Below are 23,200 nucleotides of genomic sequence, written 5' to 3'. Positions count from 1 at the left end.
CTCTAGTTCCACGGCCCTGATGGGGGTTGAAGAATGTGTCCTACAGGCAGGGACTGTGTCTGGTTTCTTCACATTGTGTCCCCAGTGCCCTCAGCTCAGAGTAAGTACTCAGTGAAAACTTGCTAATGAATAAATGAATGAGGGTGGGAGGTTAGACAGCAGGAAAGGAAACAGAGAGAGTTGGCCATTAATGTTCATGGGAGTCACGAGCTTGGGCCATGGTACCAGGCACCACCCAGAGCCACGATCTGAAAGTGTCTCCAACAGTACTTGCATCCTGTCATGTCCCGGTACAGTAACCTGCAATGGCTCCCACTGCCTCTGAGTAAAATTTTATACTTATTCTGGCAATGGAAGACTGCTTGTTTTCTCTCTCTGCCTCACTATCTTTTTGCTTCTACCCATTCATCCATTCCTCCATTCACCCATATACATATCTTCCTGCCCATCCATCCACTTATTCTTCTGCCCCTCCATCCTTCTGTCCACCCGTCTACTCACCCATTCATCCATCTATCTCTCCAACCCTCCACCAAACCATTCACCCATCCATCTATCTATCCATCCATCCATCCATCCACCCATCCATCCATCCATCCACCCACCCACCCACCCACCTATCCATGCATGCATGCATGCATGCATCCATCCATCCATCCATCCATCCACCCACCTATCCATGCATCCATCCATCTACCCACCCATCCATCCATCCACCCACCCATCTATCCATCCATCCATCCATCCACCCACCCACCCACCTATCCATGCATGCATGCATCCATCCATCCATCCATCCATCCATCCATCCACCCACCCACCTATCCATGCATCCATCCATCTACCCACCCATCCATCCATCCACCCATCTATCCATCCATTCATCCATCCATCCATCCATCCATCTACCCAACCACTCACCTATCCATCCATCCATCCATCCACCCACCCACCCACCTATCCATCCACCCACTCACAAATCAATCCATCCATCCATCCATCCATCCATCCATCCATCCATTCATCCATGCCTCCATCCATCCATCCACCCACCCACAAATCCATCCATCCACCCACCCATCCATCCATCTGCCCATCCACCCACCCAATCATCTCTCCATCCATTCATCCATCCATCCATCCATCTGCAAATCCTTCCTTCCTTCCTTCCTTTCCTTCCTTCCTTCCTTCCTTCCTTCCTTCCTTCCTTCCTTCCTTCCTTCCTTCCTTCCTTCCTTCCTTCCTTCCTTCCTTCCTTCCTTCCAATTTACTGAGTGCTTACCAGGTTCTACCAGGTTCTAGACAATGTGTTAGGTTCTAGGGTCAACCCAACTCTTCAATTCTAAAACAAAAATTATCTCATTACTTACTTGCAAATCCTGTCTGCTCTACCTCTGAAGCTATCCTGAATGTGACCCCTTTCTCCAACTCCAGTCTCCTCTCTGGTCCCAGTCACCATCCTCTCTTACCACACTCATTGCAGTAGCCTCCTTCCTGCTCTCCTGCCTCTCATCTCACCCCCCACAGTCTGTTTTTCACACACAGTCAGACACAAATCAAGTCCCTCTTCTGCTCACAAAGCTCCCATGGCTCCTATTGTTCTTCGAGGAAAAGCCAGGGTCCTTACGATGGCCCACGAGACCCTGTGTGATCCTAGCCCCCAACTTGTCAGCTTTCTGAATTCATCTCCTACCCCTGCCTCCTCACTTTCCACCACCCCACTTCTCCCTTGCTGTTTCTCCAACCCACCGAGCATGTTCCCACATCAGTGCCTTGGCCATTCCTTAGTCTGGAATCCTCTCCCCAAACAGCCATGAGGCTCCCTCAGGTCTCTGCTGAAAGACCACCTTCTTAGGAAAGTCTTCTCTGATCTCCTGATTCAAAACAACCCTCTTCATCTCCCTACATCTGCCTTATTTTTCTCCTTGACGATCCACTCACTTATGTCTTTACTTATTGTCTGTCTCCACCTGCTTGAATGCAAGCTCCACAGGGCAGTGAACAGATCTGTTGGGTTCAGTGTGGTATCCCCACTGCCTGGCACACAGTAGGCCCCCAGCTAGCATTTGCCAAATGAATGAATGCTCCCTGCCCCTTTAGGTAAGGCTGGTTGCTTTCATTCTACAGAGGACGTGCATATGCCTTTTGCCAGCGGTTCCCAAATGTGTCTGTTCATAACCCTCCTGGCCTCTCATTAAATGGATTTGCAGGCCGTTTCCCAGGATGGGATTCATGGTTTCCCCTGACTACTTCCCTTCTCACCATCTCTGTCCCTTTCTGAATGCCACCAGATGGGACTCACTGCCTGCCGTGATTCACCATGCCTCTCCTCTCCCTGCCTCCTATCAGTCCCAAAGCCCTGTCAGCCCATCCCATGCCCTGCTCTTCTGGGAACCTGCCTTCAACTCAGCCTCTGCCCTACCCTAGCTGCACCGTGAGCCTCCAGCCTCATCCCTCCAACCCATTATCCTCACTAGGATCATTGTCCTTGCAGGATGCTCTTAAAGGGCCAAGCTGGCCACATCACTCCTCAGTTTACAACCATTTTGCCTACAGCCCTGGGCTTCATCAGGCCACCTCTCCTGCCATGTGCTGGCCACCCCGGCCTGGTGCCTTCTGCTCTGCACTGCTGGTGGCGGCCTCAGCGGCCTCACTGCTCAAGCGGTACCTTTGCCTAGAGCACCCTTCCCTGGCTCCCTGTTTTTCCAGCTGGCTGGCTCTTAGCTAGCCTTCCACTTGCCCTCATGGAACCCTCTTGAGGTTGTCCCCTGACAGCCCCAACAACAGGCCAGGGCTTCCCCTTGGCTCCTGCATCCCCCTGGCTTCCTCCAGCCTGGCTGTTATTACACTGACTTACAATTACTGGTTTCTCTGCTAGACCCCATGCTCTGAGTCATAGTGCCCTTGTCCTCAAAGTCAAGCCGGCTGGCTCAGTGCCCATGGACAGGTCACTGTGTATCAATGACCCTCAATTTCCTTATCTGTAAAATGGGAATAATAACTGCTAGACGGATATTGTAATCAAATAAGTCCAGCAAAGCACTTGGAACAGTACATGTCAGTCCATGGCATTCTTTTTTTTCTGAGATGGAGTCTCGCTCTGTTGCCCAGGCTGGAGTGCAGTGGTGAAATCTCGGCTCACTGCAACCTCCTCCTCCTGTGTTTAAGCAATTCTCGTTCTTCAGCCTCCTGAGTAGCTGGGACTAGAGCTGCATGCCACCATGCCTAGGTAATTTTTATATTTTTAGTAGAGTTGGCCAGGTTGGTCAGGTCTGGCTGGTCTCGAACTCCTGGCCTCAAGTGATCCGTCCACTTCAGCCTCCCAAAGTGCTGGGATTACAGGTGTGAGCCACTGCACCCAGCAATCCACATCATTCTTATTCAGAAAATCCTACAGACTGGGAGCTCAGGAGCTGCATCCAGTAGGTGCCCGTAGCTGCCCCGGGCCCCCTGCACCTGGCAGGGGTGGAGCCAGGGGGACTGGCAGATCACTTTGGCCTCTTGTGACTTTCTCCTTAGTAAGAAGCCTCTATCTGCTTTGCTGATATTTTAAAATATCTGTTATTTGATTTGGGGGTGAAGGAAGCACCTTTTCAGCTTTGTGTTGCTTGCTATGCTGTTTACTCTTCTAACCTTTGAGCCTGTTTTCTGACTTTGCCTCCTGCCCTTGTTTGTGTGTAGCTTTTTAAAGCTGACCTTTTGCATCTGACCTTTTAATCTGAGCTCAGACTCCGTGCCCTTGCTCTGGGTATCAGGGGTGCTTGGTTGGGGAGGGGGCAAAAATGCATCCTACTGTGGCACACCTTCCACAGGGAAGCTCTGACTCCGGGCATCCACTAGGAGCCTGCCTGTGCCGGGCACTGCACATGTGCTGGCTCCTTCATTTCTTTGTTTCTTTTTGAGACAGTGTTTCACTCTTGTCACCCAGGCTGGAGTGTAGTGGCACCATCTCGGCCCACCGCAACCTCTGCCTCCCAGGTTCAAGCAGTTCTCCTGGCTTAGCCTCCTGAGTAGCTTGGATTACAGGTGTACAACACCATGCTTGGCTAATTTTTGCATTTTCAGTAGAGATGGGGTTTCACCATATTGGCCAGGCTGGTATGGAATTCCTGACCTCATGTGATCTGCCCACTTTGGCCTCCCAAAGTGCTGGGATTACAGGTGTGAGACAACACGCCCGGCCTGGCTCTTTCATTCCTTAATGGGGCCCATAGTGGGTATCCTATAGCTGGCAAACAGTAGGGCTGGCAGCAACAAGGTCCTTGTCATCTACACTAGCTTCTGCCACTTCTCATTCCATGACTGCTGAGCCACCAGGATGACCATGGTACATTGCTAAGTGACAAAATAAAGTCATGGGCTACACAAAAAATGATATCATTAAAAAAGAAATGAACCCCCTCCAAACTTATATCTGCCAGTATATGAAAGAACAAACAAGAGAAAGAAACAGCAAGTTATCAGATTTCCTCAGATTTAAGTCCAATTGTAAGTCAAGCCATGATTTTATATACCATGAAGAAAGAAAAAAGGACTTCCAATAAAACTATGACGTGCTGTCAACTGCAACACATATCCTGACTTCAGAGATGTTAAAATGTGGGGAAAAAAGTGCATCCCAGAATTGACAAAATAGGGTATTGACAGTGGTTACATCAGGTAAATGTGGGATGTGAGGAGAGGAAAATTATTCATTTTGCCATAGATCCTTCTGTATCATTCCATTTGTTGCGACAAGCATGCATTATTTTTGTAATTCAAATGACTGTAGTTTAAAAAAGGAAAATAGGGTTTTCCAAGCTGTTGCTGCCTGGTTTCTTTTCTGGCCACCTCGTGGGTTGGGGACACAGTAATTGCTGGCTTCTCCAGGGTGCTCTGCTGGGGGAGAAGCTGGGGGCTTGTCGGCGGGTGGGGCAGGTAAGCACCAGGCAAGGAGCACTAGCCTCTTTCCAGAGCTTGGTCTGCATGGGTCTAATCAGCAGAAATTTCCCTTTATTAAGGCCTGCTCCCCAAATCCCTCATTAAGGGCTCTTTAAGCTGGAAAGTACACAGTGGAGCCACAAACAATGCGACAAAGCCCAAATTTCCAAAGAATGGGACAGCTGAGTGCTCTTCCTCCCTGGAGACCGTTTCACTGAGCCCCACCTCCAATCTAGAGCCTTGCCCTCTTTCTCTGGCCTCCCTCCACGGCTGCTACCTGATGTCAGACTCGTTCCAGATGAGCTTCTGTCTGCACTGGCCCTCTCCCCAGCTAGAAAGCATGCCATGGGAGACTGTGAATTGCAGCTGTCTCATTTGTGGCTGCAACGCCTTTGCCCATGCTCTCCCTCTCACCCCTCTTCCTTCTCTCTCTGGGGGGTCCAGAGAGACTCAGGAAAGGCAGGTGAATCGAGGCGGGGATTTCTGGGCAACCTCTTCACTATCATTTCTCTCCTGTCTTGCAGATACCAGGTCAAGTGTGATGGTGAGGGAGGATACTGGTGTCCCTTTCACAGCTGCGCAAAAGAGAGCAGATGGAACTTGAACTTGGCCGGGGCTGTCACCCAGGATGGCTTTCAAAGGACATTTTCTAGGATGGCATCTCCTTCTCTGCTCCCACTACCTCCCTCGAGAGAAGGGCTGTTCTGGGTTTGTTCTTCCCTCCCCAGTACCACCTCTCCATATCTGACCAATTCATTTGTTCATTCATTCATTCCACAAAAATCTGCTGAGCACCTCCCCTGTCCTAGGCCCTTGAATACAAAAGTGAATGAGACAGATATGCTTCCTGCCCTCAAGGTACTGATTGTCTAGGGAAGACAGACAGACAACAAACAAGAGAATAAATACAGAAAATAATGCCAACTGTGGTACCTGCTATTTAAAAACAAGTGTTGTGACAGGGAATATTGGTGAGGGGGTCAGGGGAGCTCTTTCAAATAGATCAGGGATGGCCTCAATGAGGAATTACCATTCAGCTTGATGAGAAGGAATCTATGAAATAAACAGAAGGAGAAAGTGTAGTCTAGATGGGGAAATAGCATGTGCAAAGGCCCTGAGACAGGAAAGAGGCTGATGAGTTTGAGGCACAGAAAGAAGGGCAGTAAATGAGAGAAAAGCCAGGAGAGGGGTGAGGGATGAGGGGTCAGACCCAGAAGGGCTTCCAGGCTGCAGAAAGGAGTCTGGACTTGTTCCTGTACATCAAGGGGAGGACTGTGGAGTTTCAAGTAGCGACACTACAATCTGATTTATATTCTTAAAGAAGATTTCTCTGGCCACACAGGAAGAACAGACAATTAAAAGGGCAAGAAAGGATCTGGGGGACCATTAGGGAAGGCCCTTCCCTTCATCTATTCTACAAGCATGCACTCAACAGTGTTCTAATGAAATCACTGAAAACAAACACAAACACAAAACCAACAAAACACACCGACTGGAGATCATGACTCCAGAGGCGCAGGGTCTGCTGCCCGGGAACTTACAACAAAGGGAGGGGCAGGAAGGCCCTCACAACGGTGAGGCACTTAGGTAGGGGCTGAAAGTCAGGCAAAGGCTCAGAGGCAGGGAAAAGGGTCAGTGTGAATAGAGCCTGTGCTCCAGTTCATATCACATGGCCACATTTCTAACCGACCTGACAAGGGAAAAGTGGCATGAAGGTGAAGTGTGGGGCTGGGAAGGTACAGCAGGGACAGGCACTCCATCACAAATGCACTGGACACAGACCGAGGAGTCTAGGCTTTATCCACTCGGCAGTGGGGAGCACTGAAGACTTTGACCAGAGTGACAGGCCTAGTGGACATTCTGAGAAGTTTCCCCTGCTGGCCATGGGGGCTATGGGGAAGGCTAGGGTGAGATTAAGGGAGAGATGGTGAAAGGTGGGACCTTGCCCCGCCAACTCTGATCCCACAACTGCTGCTATCACTGATAGCTGATTTTTCGTAGAGATTCCCTTGCATCAGGCATGGTTCTAGGCTCCTTACATGTAACTCACTTAATCTGCACTAGAATCCCATGAGGTTGGTATTAGTATTTTTGCCCATTTTACAGATGAAGAAGTTAAGTCATTTGCTCAAGGTCACATAGCTAGGAAGTGTTGGGGAATCAAGCCCAGGCCCTCAAGCTCCAGGGTCTGCTCTTAACCAATGCCCTGTGCCTTCTCCTCCAGTTAAGATGCCACAATTCTGCATCCTGGGATTTAATCTTTGGGAAGTGCCCTTGGCTGCCCTCTGAGGCCTCAAGAACACCACAACACACTCCTCAACGGACATTAACTGACCCGCATGTTCTATTGCTAACCTGCCGTGTGACTGGGGACAAGTCCCTGGACCTCTCTGAGGATCTGTGCAGTGTAATAAGAATGCCTCCCTTACAGAGTAGACTTCAGCCCCACATGTTTCTACCCGGGGTGATAATCATCACCCTTGGCATTGGGTGGGGGCTATGCACATACCTCAAATCATCTCCACAATGGCTATGGTCATTTTCCCCCAAGACAGACGTCAAAACCCTGAGGCTCAGAAAGGAACAATAACTCACCAAGGGGGATACAGCTTGTCGGTGGCAAAGTTGGAATTTGAATCACAGTTTCCTCAATAGTAGGTGGCAGGTGCTTAAGACATGTAAACCACCTCTTCCCCAAATGTGGAGCCAGTGTGGCTCCAAACCTTCAAGAGTCACCTGCTGTCTTTTAGGGAGGCAGGATAAAGACCAAGGACACGGTCAATTCCTGGGGGCCAGGCCTGTTGCTGCTGAAGAGTCAGTCTCAAGGATACCCTGAACTTGTCCCCGTGGGCAGTTGTGTTGGAACATGGGCCAGGTATGAATCACCCTATTCCCAGTTTGAGGTCTTGAGCCATCCCTCTTTCCTGGAGAGTTCGGGGAGGGGCTAATACCATGGACAGAGTGCTGGGCTTTGGACTCTACTCTGCAGCCTTTGTCAACTCCACTCCGGCCTCAGTCTCCCTTTGGGTCCAATGCAAAGGGGCAGGAGCAGAGGGGCTAGCTGAGAGGCCTTGGACAAGCCATCCCACATCTCTGAGACCACGTCTGCTCGTCTGTAAATGGATCCAGTCGCAGTGGTGAGGGTAAAGGAAACTTATGCACGCGGAGCCCCCAGCAGGGAAATTGCTCGCTAAATGAGAGCTGTCTTGGTTATGACAGGTTACCCGGGGGGCTGTAGTGAAGCCCACTGTAGACGTTCCCAGGACCAGGGAAGCTGATGTCTCCATTCAGCTCAGAATTTCCTTCCCCTGAGGTCATGGGGCAGACTCAGGCCTCTGAGAGGGCAGAGAAGTGTCTAGAAACAGCCCTGGGTCCCAGTGCCCGGTCTCGCTTTACTTTATTGCCACTCCCTGAGTGCAGCAGTGGCCCAGGCCACGTACTCTTCACCACACTGGCCCCATTTTCAGGATAAGGAAACTGAGGCTCTGGAAGCTCTAAAGACTGGTGGTGAGACTGAGTCTCGGTCCTGGAAGTTATTCATGGCCTAGCTCCCAAGCTGGGCACCAGAAGTCGGCTCCCACCTTCTACGTGGGACTGCCTTGGCCTCCCAGCGGGAGTTGTTTCTGGAGCTGATTCATCTCTGAGCTCAGCAAGGAGCCCGACAAACAGCCTGGTCCACACCAAGTACTTAGCTATTGGTTTTATTGATTTACATTCTATACCCTCTTCAGGATGCTCTGAGCTCAGAAATCTGAAACTGGCTGGGGGTGGGATGGAGAGAAGGGCTTCATTTTAATCTGAAGTGAGTCATATAAGTTGATAAATTTAGAAGTGGCCTAAAGAGCTCTTAATCTGCTGCCTTCAGATAGTTGCTAGGAAGAGACTGGTACCCAGCAACCTTTGCATCCCAAATGCACATAATAGAGTGGACACTGTTGGTGCCCACCCTAGTCCTCCTTACCAGTCTGCAGCTCCCACATCCCAGCTCCTGGGAGCTAGAGCTCCCGGCTGCCCCTTCTCTGCAGGCTTGCCCTGGGAAGAACAGGAGCTCCTGTCCTGGCAACTGCACACAGCATCCTGCTCAGAGGGCAGCCGTGGCCAATAACTATCTGACACGGGGTATGAAAGGCCAGCTCTTTTGCCTCAAGGCAGAGCCAACCCTGGGGTGCAGTTCGTGCCTCACATCCTCCATGGGATCAGCTGAGGCCACATGCTTGTTTCTCTCCTTCTCTCCCTACCTTGCTTCCTTTCAGCCCCTTTCTCCTGAGCGCAGTCTCATGCTTGCTCCCAGGGAGTCCAACCCAAGATCCATACACATTGCACTCCACACGCAGACAGTAGCTCCATCCCTCCAGCCCTGCCCCTTCCCCCATGACCTGGACATCAGCAATGTCCAGGCAACTTTGAATTTTAGACATTTTAAGTCTCAGGGGGCCCATCGGGCCCCAAAAGGCTTGTTTCAAAGATGGGAAACTGATGCTCAGAAACAGACTGTGAGTTGTCCAAGGTCACTTGAAGTGTTTGTCATGGCTGGCTGCACCCAGGTCTTTGTCCCCCACAAACTCCAATCCACTTTGTGGCCCTGGCCTGTCTGGTGGCTGGACCAGCTGGCCAGCCATGGCTTTTGCTGTCTCCAGGAGGGAATTTTGCTGTGTCAACTCTGCAGAAGCCACTTGGAGGCCAGGAGAGTGCTGGCTGGTAGGCTGGCAGGATGGTTGGCAGGCTCTGCTGACCTTGGGCAGCTGTGGGCAGGGTGGGCATCCCAGTTCAGCCCCTTCCACTGTTTGTGGTGGACAGGCAGAAAATTGAGGGAAGATGGAAACCACTTCTAATGAGGGCCCTAATTACCCTGTGGATCTCTGAAGCACTGGTGATGCATCTGGTGGTGGCTTCTTCTAGAAACCCTCCCTCCTATGGCAAAAACTCCTTTCTCCATAAGAGAGTCCTGAACCAACATGGGCAAAGAGGCAGCACTGGGCTGGTGTCTGGACACTGGGCTGTGGTTCCAGTCTGCTGGGAGCCAGCTATGTGGCTCTGGGCAAACCAGCATGCATCTTGGCCTTGGTTTTCTCAGCTATAAAGCAAGTGCAGCCTCAATTGCTATTATTTTATTGAGCCTAGTGTTTATTTTAGCTATCATTTATTGAGCTAGAAGAGGCTCATTAGAAGTTCATCAAATAATAATTGCTTACACTTCTGCCAAGTGCTGTCCTAAGCACTTTAATTTTACTTAATCCTCACAACAATCCTATGAATTGGATCCTTTTGTTATCCCCATTTTACAGATGGTGGGACTAAGGCACAGAGAAGTTAAGAATTAGAATCCCAGAGTCTGTGCTTTAAATTCTTCCTTGTACTATGGTCTTTGTTGTTTATTTTGCATGGCCATTTATTAAGCACCTACTGCATATGGGCACTCTGCTGGTCATGTGATACACACATAAGTTTGCCGACTTCTCACAACTGCTCCGGCAGGCAGGTGTTCTTTTGCTGATTGTTTTAGAGCGGACACAAAGGCCCCGGTGAGGGACCCACCGCAACTGAGCTAGGGAGGCAGGTGGCAATCCTGCCTTCTTCCCAACAGCCTGGTGGCCCTGTTCTAAGCCCCTTATAAAACTGATCTTATTTATCATATTTTGTTGACTCTAACCTGAATCACTACTTTATGTATATTTAAGAAATAAAAGGCATGGCTGTTTCCACTGTGTTGTACCACCAGTTGTCAGGCACAACCTGGTTTCAGAGATGTCAAAATGTATATCTTGGAATCCACACAGTTCAGTCTCCGACACAACAACCTGATGAGGCAGGCAGTGTTGTCATCTCCGTTTGACGGTGGAGGGAACGGAGGCTGGGGATTAAGGACATGCAGCTGGTCAGCGGCCAGGCATCGGATTTGACCCCAAGCAACCTGGGCCCAGACATTGTCCTCGACTACTGTGCTACATCACCGCTAAGTCAGGCCCATGTAGGATGGCGTGCCCTGCCCATGGGCACAGATTTAAAAACTTCGGAAGGATCACTGAGCTGGAGCCCAGCACCCTCTGCTCTGGATGAGCCTGTGGGTCTCACTCAGCGTGGATGCCTCAGGCATGCGGGAGGCATCCCAAATGGCCGCCAGAGCATCCCCCGCCCTCCACTGCCTCCACAGCCCTGTTGGGCCTGCAAGGCAGGTGTTTGATGGAGCTGGGCTAGAATGAGTTCATCCAGATGATGCTCCCCATGGCTCCTATAAAATGGTCCCGGGGCAGCCAGACACGGCCCGGTAGAGTAGCCCAGCCAGCACGGAAAAGGCACTGCTTTATAGAAAACTATCTTCAGAGGCGGTGCAGAAGCTTGCAGAGACCTGCTTCCTTCCTTCAAAGCTATATGGTGCTTGGACCCCAAACAGTGTCATCCATTCACTGCTTCTCTTGTAGGCTCCAGCAACCTCATACGCTCCACTATGGCACGACTGCTCCCAATTTTCCCAGAAATCAAATCCACCCTCCTTGGACTAGGATGTGCACCTTCTGGGGACATCTTTAAGATGCCCAGAAGCAGGGCGGAAACTCAACATATTTCTAATGCCTGGCATGATGAGGGTTCCATTTGAGACATTACCTACCCATCATCTCATGGCACAATCTTGTGAGGCAGGTTTTCCCCACTCCGCTTTGCTTATCAGGATGCCAAGCTCAGAGAAGCAAAGCTACCAGCCCAAGGTCACACAGTAGTAAACACTGGCATTAGGATTTATACTCAAGTCTTCTGATGCCACAAAGGAGGCAACTTTCCATCAATTTCTGGCCAGGCCCTGAGCCAAGTGCTTCCTTTGCATTATTTCACCAAATCCTCACACAACAAATAATAGCATCATCATAATACTACACTATCCCATCTTACAGGAAAGAAAGCATTCTCTGAGCCTCGACCTGGACCACACCCGGGCCAAGCACTGTACTTGGATCCCGTTTGCCTCACACGACAACTGGCAAGATAGGTGCTCATCTAACCCTCGGTTTACGGAGGAGCAAACTGAGGCGAAGTCACCAGTTCAATCAACTACACACAACTGAATGCACACGACTGAATAAGCAATTCCCCTCCCACGTATTACATGGAAAAAAAAAAGCATTTGTAAAGTGCTTGTGGACACATTTTAGCGATTAGTACTATTATGATGAATGTTTCGGTACTTGGCAATTACCCCACAAAGTCAGTGCTGCTGCCCCTATTCTCCGGGAGAGCACAATGATGTTCACAGAGTCAGTGACAGAGATAAGGAACTGTGGCTCTCAATCCTCTGCCACATGTTGGTCTCCTGGGGCCCTGGCTGGACCCCTTCACACCTTGAAGCTCCCCTGCCTATCTCCAGCCTCTCTCTGGGGCCCAGGAGCCCCTGCAGACCTGGGGTCTTCATAGGGCTGGCTAGAATTCCTGCCCCAAGGGTTCCCAGCTGTGGGCCCTAAGGGGTCTCTGGGTATCCCTCAGCCAGCTACAAAAAGGTGGAAACGTGAAGGAGCACCAGGGATCTGGGTTCAAATCTCAGCTCTGCCCCTCACTTGCTGTGTGACTTGGCCCCATTCATTTTTTTGTTTTTTGAGATAGAGTCTTTCTCTATCGCCCAGGCTAGAGTGCAATGGTTCGATCTTGGCTCACTGCAACCTCCACCTCCCGGGTTCAAGCGAGTTTCCTGCCTCAGCCTCCTGAGTAGCTGGGATTACAGGCATGCACCACCAGGCCCGGCTAATTTTTTTTTTTTTGTATTTTTAGTAGAAACGGGGTTTCGCCATGTTGGCCAGGCTGATCTCGAACTCCTGACCTCAGGTGATCCACCCGTCTTGGCCTCCCAAAGTGCTTGGACTACAGGCATGAGCCACTGCGCCCAGCCCGACTTGGGCATATTCTTTTTTTTTTTTTTGAGACAGAGTCTCACTCTGTCGCCCAGGCTGGAGTGCAGTGGTGCAATCTCGGCTCACTGCAAGCTCCATCTCCCGGGTTCACACCATTCTTCTGCCTCAGTCTCCTGAGTAGCTGGGATTATAGGCGCCCGCCACCACGCCCAGCTAATTTTTTGTATTTTTAGTAGAGACGGGGTTTCACCATGTTAGTCAGGATGGTCTCGATCTCCTGACCTCGTGATCTGCCCGCCTCAGCCTCCCAAAGTGCTGGGATTACAGGTGTGAGCCACAGCGCCCGACCGGGCACATTCTTAATGTCTCTGGGCCTTGGCTTCTGTAATCTGTAAAATGGGTGATGGTGAGGAAGAGGTAAGACTGTGTGCAGGTCTTATGAGCAAAAAACACCTCATAAATCTTAGTGACTGCAGTGGGGTGAAGGGTGTCCCATCCAAAGTTCATGCCCACCTGGAACCTCAGAATGTGACCTCGTTTGGAAATAGGATCTTTGCAGATGGAATTAGCTAAGGATTTTGAGATGAAATCATCTTGAGTTTAGGTTGGGCCCTAAATTCAATGACCAATGTCTTTAGAAGCAGAAGAGAGGACACCGAAAGACACACAGGAAGGAGGTGAGGTGATGAAAGCAGAGATGGGCGTCACACAGCCACAAGCTGAGGAAGAGCAAGGGTTGCCGGCCACCGCCCGCAGCTAGGGAGACAAGTGACAGGCTCTTCCTCAGCCTCTCCAGGAAAAGCCAGTCCTGCTGGCTCCTGACTCTAGACTTCTGGCCTCCAGAAGTGGGAGACAATACACGTCTGTTGTTTGAAGCCACCTAGCCTGTGGTCATTTGTTATGGCAGCCACAGGAAACAAACGCAACGGGCTGTCCCTGCAGTTGCTCTCCTTGCTAATTCCTGAGACTCGCAGTGTTTCTGACCCTTCACTCTAAGGGGCAGTGGGCAGGAGAAGCTGCCCTCACCAAAGACACTGGAGGGCAGGATCACTGATCCCTCTCACAAGGGGAGAGCTTGGGACCAGAGGGCTGACACAGCTTTTCCAAGGCTGCTTGCCAGTAGTGAGCCGGCCTGGGACCCAGCTCTCCCGATCCTCAGACCAGCGCACTCTCCCCCATACCCAGGGATCTCTCTTGCTTTAGGAACCTGAGCCGTCGCCCCTGTTCGGGCCTGGTCACCTTGCCCTCCTGGCCCTGCCAGCCGTGGTCCCTGGCCACATATCTGGAACTCTCTGACCCTGCAGAGATGTCCTGGACTGTGAATGATGCTTCTAAGGCTTTACCATCACTCCCCCTTCCCCCTGCCTCCCGCTGCCTCCATCCAGGCTGTCAAGTGAAGATCAGGGTGAAGCCCAAGCCACACTGCCCAGCAGGAGGTCCCTGGAGTTGTCCATAGCATAACCCATTTTTTAAAAGTGTTTTTTTTTTTTTTTTTTTTTTTTAAACAGGGTCTTGCTCTGTCACCCAGGCTGGAGTGCAGTGGCACAATCACGGCTCACTGCAGCCTCGACCTCCCGGACTCAAGCGATCCTCCCACCTCAGCCTCCTGCATAGCTGGGACAACAGGCGTATGCCCTGCTAATTTTAAAATTTTTTGTAGAGATGAGGTCTCGCTATGTTGCCCAGGCTGATATTAAACTCCTGGGCTCAAGATATCCTCCCACCTCCGCCTTCTAAAGTGCTGGGGTTACAGGCGTAACCCAGCCTCACCCATTCTTTATTGTAGTCATACAGCAGGCCTCTGAAATGGACAGCCTGGGTAACATACTCCCACTTTACAGATCAAAAAATCAAAGCTTGAAGAGGCAGAGACTAACTCAAGGGCACTCAGCTCCCAAGAGGCAGAGGTAGGTCTCGAACTCACACCCTCTGATTCTCAATCCAGATGGATTCTCAGTCTCAACAGCTTTCATCCACTGTGCCTCAAATAGGATTCACACCCTAAACTCAGCACTTCACGTCCACAGCTTCTCCATGTGCCCCTCACATTAGCCTGCAAAGTGGATACTACCATTATCCCATTTTACAGATGGGGGAACTGTGGCTCCATCCCATTTTTTGAACCCCAGGGCCTCGCCTTGGTATATCTTTTCAGTATATTACCAATTCTTAATGAGGGGTAAAGCCAGATACCAATTGTCTATGTCCAAGGGAATTTCTCCCTAAACATGTACTTGTCTGAGGCTCCCCCTGGGAGAGAGAAATGAATTTCTGCAGGTTCAAGCTTCTAGCCTTGGAAAGCAGTGGGGAGGCTTGGGTGCCCAGATTCCAGGCAGGAGCAGCAATGTGTGCAGGAGGCACCAGACAGCCCGGAGGCAGCACCTTGGGAGCTGGCGGGGGCTGAGAGGAGTCATGTCCTGCACCTTAGGGTCTCCCAGGCCCCCAGCCCTGACCTTGCACCTACTGTGTGTGAATCACTTCCCTCACACACGTGATTTGAGATCTTCCCAACAGCCCTGCTTTAAGTCTGTAAGACTGAAGTTTAGAGAGGAGAAGCCATTTGCTTCAAGGCCATATGACTGGGAGAGGCATCACCAGAACTCGAACCCAAGGCCTGGTGAGTGCCCTTGTAGCATGGCTCCCAGCTGCCTGCTGAGAAGATGGCATTGCTTTGGATTTGAGCTTTGATTGGTCCTCAGGAGGGCCTGATTTAGCTGTGCAGGGTGAAGCCAGGGGCCAGGGGTTGGTAGGGGACTGGTGGGGAGAGGACATGAGTTTCAGTCGTCTCATTCAGTCACCCACTAGTCTGGAGACCTCTGTTTCCCCAGATGTGACAGGCACAGGGGGAAAAGCATGGTGTCTAGGCCAACCCCAGCTCTGAGGGCCCATGTGCTCCACCAAGCCCACTCTTAAGCACCTCAGCTCTCCGGGGTGCAGAGTGAAATGGGTGAAAATCCAGGGCTACCTGTGGAAATGTAGCCCCTGGGACCTCCCAATTCATCAAAGTGGGGCCCAGAAATCTGCCCCCATCAGGTGATCTTTAGGTTAATTAATGCATTAATGGGTTTCCTGACCCAAACCTGTGACTGGGCAGGGGGAACACAGAGGAGGGCAATGGGACAGCATGGGGAGGGGCCGGTGTTTCACGCTCTGCACTTAGCATAAGCCACAGGCAGCTCTTCTGACCTCCAGTCTGCAAACTAGATATTTCTTTCCCCTTTTTCCTTTCTGATCTCGGAGCTGGCCAATTGCAGCAGCAAGGTGCTCACCTACTCTGGCTCCTGGTCCTAATGCCAATCACACCTTTGTGCACAACCCTCTACAGTGTCCAGGGCTCTCAGGCAGCTGTGGGATAACGCAGGGCAGAGATAGGCCTGCCTGGTCACAGATGAGAAGATTGAGGGCAGAGAGATGAAGTGACTTGGCCAAGATCACACAGCTGGTCAGAAGCGGGGCTGGGCCCAGGGTTCTCATACTTTGACCTAGAGTCAAATACTTGGGGAAAACCAGGGACCCACACACACCCCTGCTGCTTCTTGTCTGGGGCCCGAGAGCACTTGCAAGAAGTCCAGCTCTCTACAGAACACCGTGTAGCCTTGGACAAGCCCCTGTGCCTGGCTGGGCCTCAGTTTCCTTTTTATAAACGGTCCCAGCTAGGTGGCCTAAGAAGGCATCTGTCTGCTTTGGCTTTCTAGGCATCAGCAACTCCATAGGGTAAAAGGATGGCAGAGTGGTCCGGCTGCCTAGGTCAGGGCCACGCCTACCTGGGGAAGGCTCCTCCACCTTCATCCATAGGAGATCCTCTTCACTCTTTCTCGGAATCTTGCCAAAAAATTCTAAATTCTTGAGCTATAGGTTCCCAAAATTTTGGTGCCCCAATTTAAACTGGCCTCATGTCAAAGGGTCAAAACGGGTAGGCAGACGCCTGGTGGCCTGGCTTCTACCTCCCCTCTGCCACATTCCAGCTGTGTGACCTTGGGTGAGTGGCTTTACCTCTCTAGATACAGTGTCCTCATCTGGGACATGGGGGTAACAGGGCTGTGGGTGTCCTCACTGAGATGATACGTGCAAAGCAGTTAGCTGGGTGAATGCTAGCTGGATTACTATTACTTACTTGGGTCCCCTGACGCATACCTGCGGCTGAGCTGGGGGAAGGCAGAGGAGGGCAGCGGGACAGCATAGGAGGGTGCCAGCATTTCAGGCTCTGCATACAACGTGAGCCACAGCAGCTTCTCTGACCTTCAGTCTGGAGGGGACTTTGGAGTCCGCTGAAGATGCTCCAGGCCCCAGCTCTCAGAGAGACTGGTCTCAGAGAGATATTCCAGGTCTCAGAGACCCCACAGCAGTGGGCTGGTTTCCTGGTGCCGGGGAGAGGGCTGGTGGGGCCAGTCTGGGCTCCTGGCTGTCTGGGCCACGGGCAGCAGCTGCACTCCTGGCTGCCTCTGTCTCCTTTCCAACTTTGGGCAGCCTTCTCTGAAGAACAATAACCCAAGATGGCCTTGCTGAGTCTAATCACAGCTCCCTGGGAATATGGGCTGGCCCTTCCCCCATGCCTGTGTGAGGCTGTGGCGGGCACTTAGGATCCAGTATCCCTCTGTCCTCATCGGAAGTTCCTTAAGGGGCAAGCTCTCCCTAGCACCCACAGAGCCACCTTGCCTCCTGGACGCTGAGGGGGCGGGTGTGTGCACGCAGTGTCCGCAGAGGTGCTGCATCTGTGTGCCTGCGGCCGTCTTCTTATGTGTGCAACTGACATTCACCTGTGGGCACATTCCAGCATGCCATGTGCCTGCCAGTGCACGGGCAGGCACGCAGATGGCATTCGGAGCCCCACATGTGCGTGCCTGTTGTTTTCACACCTGAGCCAGCCCTCACGTGGGTACACACATTTGTGGCTATTGCAGGGCAATGTGTGCAGCCTACTGCTTTCCTGTGTTAGTGCTACACACATGTGTGGGCACGCTGCATGCACAGGTGTGTATGTGTGTCTGTGTACTGCATTCGTGTGTGTGCTGTGTTTTGCATGTCAGCATGTGGTGTTCAGGAACGTAGGTTGTATTTACAGGTGCTGGAGTGTGGGCATGGGCATCCCATATGTGTGTATATGATTTGGACATATATGATACACTACTTATGGGTACTATATTTGTATCTGTGCATATGTGTGCATCTGTGGGCATGAATATGCCCTGATGTGAATGGGACTAGGGTGTGAAGGTGGCTAAATAATGGTGGCCATCAGCGTATTTCCTGGACCCCCCAATCCCCCACAGGACTCCCCAGAGCTGCAGCCCCTTCTTTGCCACTGCTCCTTCAACGAAGTTAACAGGCGGAGGCCCCCGAGGCCTGAGCTCCAAGCCCCCTCCTACTGCACACGTCAAAGGAGAATTTCTCCGGATGGCGCCCGCTGCTCCTGGAAATACCCCAAACGTCAGCTCTGCCTCCTCCCAGCGATTCAGAGAGCAATGCAGGAGAGGAGGGAGCCCCTTCCACGCCAGGCTCAGGGCATGCAGCATCGCACTAAGACCCTCTGCCGGCTGGTCAGGCTTGCCTGCTCACTTACCCTTCTGAAGGTCGAGCCAGGTTGGGCCTCTGCATGGAGGACTCAAGACCCCCAGGGCCCTTGCCTGATTGGGGTAGGCCAGTCCAGAGCACCCCCCAACCCCCAACCCCCAACCTGGGTGAGCAGAGGACAGCCGTGGTGTGGAATGGCTACTTGGCTAGAAAGGGGTGGCTGCCAGCAGCAACCCACTTTCAGGGAGTCCTGAGGCCCCCTGCTGCATTTTCCCATCCTGACCCTGCAGGGGGCACGGAGGAGCCTCAGGTGCCATAGCCCTCAGCTGGAGACCACTGAGGCTGGCCTAGGAAGTGGGCTTCTGGGCAGAGGGTGTCGACTCCACCACCCAGCATGACGGCTGCAAAATGGCCTGGCCACCCCTTCTTGCCACCCTCCTGGCCAGGGAGGGGACCCAGGGACACGTCCCTGCCACCACATGACCCGGCTGGCCTGACCCAATGGGTCCCGGCACACAGCTGCCCACCCCACCAAAGGGACCCTTCACAGGGGCCTCCCTCTGCCTCTTTCCTGGGACACTGACCAGGGTGGGCAAGGGGCACCCTCCAGTCCTCTTGGTCTCCCTGGGACTGGCTCAGAGAGAAGAGAAACTTGTCCCTCACCACCAGCTTGCTGGCCCTTGCATAACATCCTTAGGGGGCATTTGCAGTCCAGAGGCTGCCGGAATCTACCTGAGACCCCGGACATCCGCTTGTCCGAGGCCCCCCTGTCCTAGTCCCCAGCATCCAGCCGTCCCCCGAAACACGCGGACCCTCACACTAGTGTCTCCCTCAGCGGCGGCTCCCAATGCAGCCTCGGCTGCTGCCAGATAAACAAGCCCTTCTCCCACCCCCCCTTCACGCTGCCACCGCCACCACCATCAGCACTGAGAAAAATCAAATGAAATGAAACAAAATAAAATGGGTGAGGGAGGAAGGGGAGAGTGGAGTGGGGCGCTTTTTATTTTTTATTTTCTCATGCTGGGGGATGCCGGTACTTACTTGGCTATGAAAATCACCACCAATCCTGCACGGTTTCCCGGCGGGCAGCCCCGTAATCGCGGTGCGGCAGCTGGTGCCGCGGCTGAGCCCAGCCAGCGTGCCCGGGCCCCTCTGCAGACTGTACCATCCTGCCCGAGCGGGTGGGGGGCGGGGGGCGGAGGCGCCGGCGCCGGTTCTAGGAGAGCATCTCGCCGGCAAAATGCAATCTCGGGGGAGGCAGAGGCCGCCCCTGCCGCTGCTGGAGGCTGGGGGATGGGGGCGGGAGGACTAGGGAGGGAGGGACACAGGGAGGGCCAGTTCTGGAGGGGGGACGGGGGAGGAGAGTGGGGGGCGGGGGGTGTGTGGACCGAACCACCACGGTGTTGTTTGCGGTTTTAATTCCTCCCTTGGGATCATGAGGAACCGAAGCTGGCAGAGTCCCAGGAATATGCCCGCTCCCCAGAAGCAGGAGGGAATGTCAAGGGCACGGAGAGGTTAGGGCTGGGCTGTGCTGGAGGGAAGGGGGTCCTGAGAGTGGTGGTGGGGGGAACGGGAGCAGAGAGGGAGGATTTTGCTCAAATGGCCCCAAGTCCTCCCTTGCTCTCTGGGGGACTTATCTGGTTGGTCAGGCGCTCTGGCCCCCTCTTTGTAGTCAAGGCACCCCCAGACCTGGGGGACAAAGGGGCAAAGGTCGTAAGTGGAGAGAAGTGGACTCAACACAGTTTAAACACATCTGTGGTTGCAGGACCAGTGGAGCAGAGCCGGCAGCAGCTCTCTGCTGCCCTGAAGTGCTACCCACCCTGCCTGTGTGCGACCCGGCCTGCCCTCAGGGGGTGTGGTGGTGGGGGCTGGCTTGGCAGAAGGGCCTGCCTCAAAGGGCCTTTTCTCTGCCAGGTGCCCACCAGTAGGGGTGTCTGCATGTCTGTACACCCACCTAATCTTCAGGACATCTATGATGAGTTGCAGGCTGACTGTGGGCTGACTGACACTTCCAGGGGAAGCCAGGGACCCCCGGTGAGGAGTCTGTAGGATTGGAAGCCCCTAGCCAGCTGCTTACCTCTTCCTGCCTCATCTCTGTCAGAACTGCTGCTCTTTTAACTCCAGATGGGTGGGAGAAGAGTCCTAAGAGCAAGGTTGGGAGGTCACTGGGGGCGAGGGGCTTCTTTAGAATTCTGAAGCCTTGGCCTCCACTGCCCTGCCCCCTCCAGGAGGGGTGCCCTGCTTGGAGGGAGGGCACTGAAGGTGGAAGGACCTTCAGGACCAGTGTCTCAGGGCACCTGTCAGGGTGGAGGGGTGCATGGGGGACAGGGGCAGGGCTGGAGGTGGCCTCAGGAGGCAGTTTTAGGCAGAAGCTGCCTCTTTCCCCTGCCCCCACCTCCTGCCCACCTCTGAGCTGCCCGCCCGAGCGTCCCGAGCTGCCGCTCTATCCCTGGGCTGGCACAGAATATCAATTTGTCTCGTTAAGCTGAAAGTCTGCACTGCACCAAAATCAGAACCCGGCCGTGCAGAGGGGCCGCGGGAGGGAGAGAGCTGGGAGCGCCTGCGGTGGGGCTCCCACCAGGAGGCCATGCTGAGACCTTCTTGCTTCTCACCCCCTAGCCCCATGGAAGGGTACCCACCTGCCCCTTAGCCTGTAGGGTGGCTTCAACGCAGGGAGGATGCTGAGAAGCTACGGATGCCAAGGGCTGGGTGGTCATTCAAGGCCCTGGACTCCACTGGGGCAAGGGTGTGACTCAGAGGCCAGGCAAGGCTCCCTGCTGGGGCTTTGACAGAGCAGCCCAGGACACCCCTCAGGGAGGATCTCGCCCCCACACCAACAGCCCAAGATTGGGAGCTTCCAAAGCAGCCTCATCTCTGCCTCATCTTGGGGGTGCAGATGGGAACTCTACTCCTCTTAGGGGTATAGTTGGGGGGATTCCACTGGCCACCCCTCTGGGTGGTCTTCTAAGTCAGCAGTCCCTAGTCAGCTCTACCCCAGGGACCAGGGCCAAGCATCTGCCCTTCCCCAAAGCCTACAGTCTCTCCATTCCCCAAAACAGGCCCATGTAAAAGTGTTCTGAGATGTTGGGGTGAGGGTGGGCAAAGATGGGCAGAGGGGGAAAGGCCCATTGCACCTCCCATCTGTTGCTAGCCTTCACGTCTGTGCAGGAATCCCACCACTATTACTTCAACATCTTTGGTGGCAAACCACTTTCCCTGGTTACAAAATAGCCCCAGAAGCAGCCTGTTATGAGCCACACATTTCAACAATCACACTGCCTTCTGTGTCCAGCACACTTTACAGTTTGTAAAGGCCACCTACAAAACAGCAAGTCATTTGATCCTCCCAACTACCTCTGGGGTGGCTGCCGTGAGCACCCAAGCCCAGGGCTCCCTGCATGCGAAGGCCATCATGAGTGTGGGCTCACTGGGAGCCCTAACACTCATCTGCTCCCAAGTCCTGAGTCTTGCCTGTCCAGTGGTCCCTGTCTGGGATGGGCTGGGCCCTCACCAACATACACTAGCAGCCAGACTCTCAGGCAGTTGTGGATTTTGGTTTTCAGAACCTAAGACTAGAACTGCCACCTGGCCAAGTTCCCATCTCCTTGACATTCCAGGTCCCGTGTCCTTCAGTGCCTGCACCCAGTGACTGGATGCCCCCATCTCCTGAGGCAGTGCAAATATTGAACAGCACAGTTTGAAGGTTTTCCTTCTGGGTATACCCCGGTTCTAGGCCCACTCCTACTCATTCTTCAAAGTCCAACTCAAATGCTGCCTCCCCAGACAGTCTTCCTGATTCCACCAACTGAGTTGGTTCATGCCTCTGTTCTAGCTCTGACCACACTGTATTGATAGTCTACACGTCTGTCTCCCTCACTGGGCTGTGACCACATCAGACATGTCTCCAGCATCCCAGGTCTCAGGTCCCAGCATGAGTTAGATGGTGCAGTAAAGGCTTGAACGACTCTGCTGGACCCTCGAGAACTCCTATCAAATTCTCCCATTTTATAGTTCAGCAAAGCGAAGCCTCAAGAAAAAGATTAGGCTTGCCTAAGGTCATTCTTGAGGGTAGAATCTGGCTATAAACATCTGTTCCCTGCCCCGTCCCCTTTGCCTTCCCTTCCTGCAGCAGATACACCTGGGTCATCTGGCCTGTCCTTCCAGGATGTGTTGGGGGGCAGGGGGTATTGGACAGGCAGAGGTGTTGTGAAATTAGACAAACAATGGCACTAGTGTTGCAACTCCAGGAAGGTTGGAAATGACAGGTCAGGGTCAGCCACAGGGAAGAGGGGAAAAGAGGCAGGAGGCCAGCTAGGAGGATTACTGATGGCTTCTGCCTCCAGCATGATTTGGCTTATGGTGGACACCGATTGAGAGTCAGGGTTAGGGAAAAGTATGAGAAATAGGGGAGGGGGACAGAGGGGAGAGCCAGCCAATCTGATTTTCACTCTGTGTTTAGTTGGCCAGACCACGTTTTTCTCCCTTGGGGAGGGGTTCTGGAGCTGAGACACAGGGTGAGTGAAGAGGGTCAGTTTGTCTAGGAATGGGGACACAGAGCTTCGCCCAGGCTACTGGAGGCTCTCTGCATGAGGGCAGTAGAAGAGGTAGGTCCAGGCAGGTCTGAGGGGAGAGTACTGAATGTAATTAGAGGCCAGCTGTGTCCTCAGCATGAGATGTGGGCTCTCTGTTGTCTCTCCTCTTTCTGGGAAGCATGGATGAGGCTACCCCTGCCCTTGCCTTGCCTGGCTCGGGGTCTGCAGACACCTGGGTAGGAGTCCTGGGGCAGCTCTCAGGTCGCTGCTGCCACAGAGAGCTGTCAGCTGGGTTCCTCGGGGGATGAGACGGTCTCCTCTGATCCCCACAGATTACTCTCAAAGAGCCCAGGCTTCTTCCCATTTTACAGAAAAGAAAATTGAGACCTGGAGACCAAAGGG

General features: G+C 53.0%; 1 protein-coding gene across 13 annotated transcripts in view; it reads right to left on the bottom strand.

Moving 5' to 3' along the window:
- Positions 1 to 23,200, bottom strand: part of ATP2B2 (ATPase plasma membrane Ca2+ transporting 2) — a 381,947-nt gene that overhangs the window by 168,812 nt on the left and 189,935 nt on the right. For 2 of the 13 annotated variants that reach the window (XM_007985223.3, XM_007985230.3), the window contains exon 1: positions 19,308 to 19,502. The exons of 8 other annotated variants lie outside the window; for them this stretch is intronic. The gene's annotated coding sequence lies outside the window, so the exon portion shown is untranslated. Of the gene's footprint in view, positions 1 to 19,307; positions 19,506 to 23,200 lie in introns of those variants that run through there. 3 more of the 13 variants (XR_012090578.1, XR_012090581.1, XM_038003563.2) reach the window with 3 other exon arrangements.

Source organism: Chlorocebus sabaeus, chromosome 22 (genome assembly GCF_047675955.1).
Source record: "Chlorocebus sabaeus isolate Y175 chromosome 22, mChlSab1.0.hap1, whole genome shotgun sequence".
In the NCBI taxonomy this organism is placed as follows: domain Eukaryota; kingdom Metazoa; phylum Chordata; class Mammalia; order Primates; family Cercopithecidae; genus Chlorocebus; species Chlorocebus sabaeus.
The sequence above is the reverse complement of the archived record's forward strand: the minus strand, read 5'-3'. Positions and strand labels throughout refer to the sequence as shown.